Here is a 647-nt window from a genome sequence, read left to right as displayed (position 1 = left end):
CTCCAAGGAGATCCAGGTGCAAGTCTCCAATTGCGCCACATTGGCCGAGATCTGAAAAGTGATCTCAGAGATGACGGTTTCCCAGTCTCGGGGCCGTATCATCAACACGCACATGGCGTTGGCCACAGCGCAGAAGGGCTCGTCTACAATCACCGACTACTTCAACAGGATGAAATCTCTTGCTGACGACATGGCGTCCGCCGGCAAACGTCTTGAAGATGAAGAGATCATCTCCTATGTACTAGCTGGACTTGACATGGATTTTAATCCGATTGTCTCGGTTGTCGCGGTGCGTACGGAGCCGCTATCTTTGGGCGAGCTCTACACCTAGCTAGTGAGCTGGGAACAATGGATGGATTTCCTGCACGGTGGATCCGGTTCATCTACTAACACGGCTACACGTGGAGGTCGTGGCGGTTTCAACCACGGCGGTGGTGGCCGAGGATGCAGGCATGGCTGCAACCGTGGCAACAACAACAACAGCGGGCGCCGGTAGAACTACAACAACGATAAACCCATCTGCCAGCTCTGCGGCAAGGAGGGCCACACCGGACTCCGCTGCTTCAAGCGTTTTGATGCTTCCTTCATCGGCCCACCAGAGCAATCCCGATCTGCCTCCTCTGCGTCATATGGGATCGACACCAACT

At 55.0% G+C, this 647-nt stretch overlaps 1 non-coding gene across 1 annotated transcript; it reads left to right on the top strand.

The window, feature by feature from the left end:
• Positions 1-208: 208 nt before the first annotated feature.
• Positions 209-345, top strand: LOC136495063 (small nucleolar RNA Z247). Its single transcript, XR_010768852.1, has one exon. It is a non-coding gene; the product is annotated as a small nucleolar RNA Z247 (small nucleolar RNA).
• Positions 346-647: the final 302 nt, after the last annotated feature.

The sequence above is a fragment of the Miscanthus floridulus genome, chromosome 11 (assembly GCF_019320115.1).
Source record: "Miscanthus floridulus cultivar M001 chromosome 11, ASM1932011v1, whole genome shotgun sequence".
NCBI classification, from domain to species: Eukaryota; Viridiplantae; Streptophyta; class Magnoliopsida; order Poales; family Poaceae; genus Miscanthus; species Miscanthus floridulus.
The sequence above is the reverse complement of the archived record's forward strand: the minus strand, read 5'-3'. Positions and strand labels throughout refer to the sequence as shown.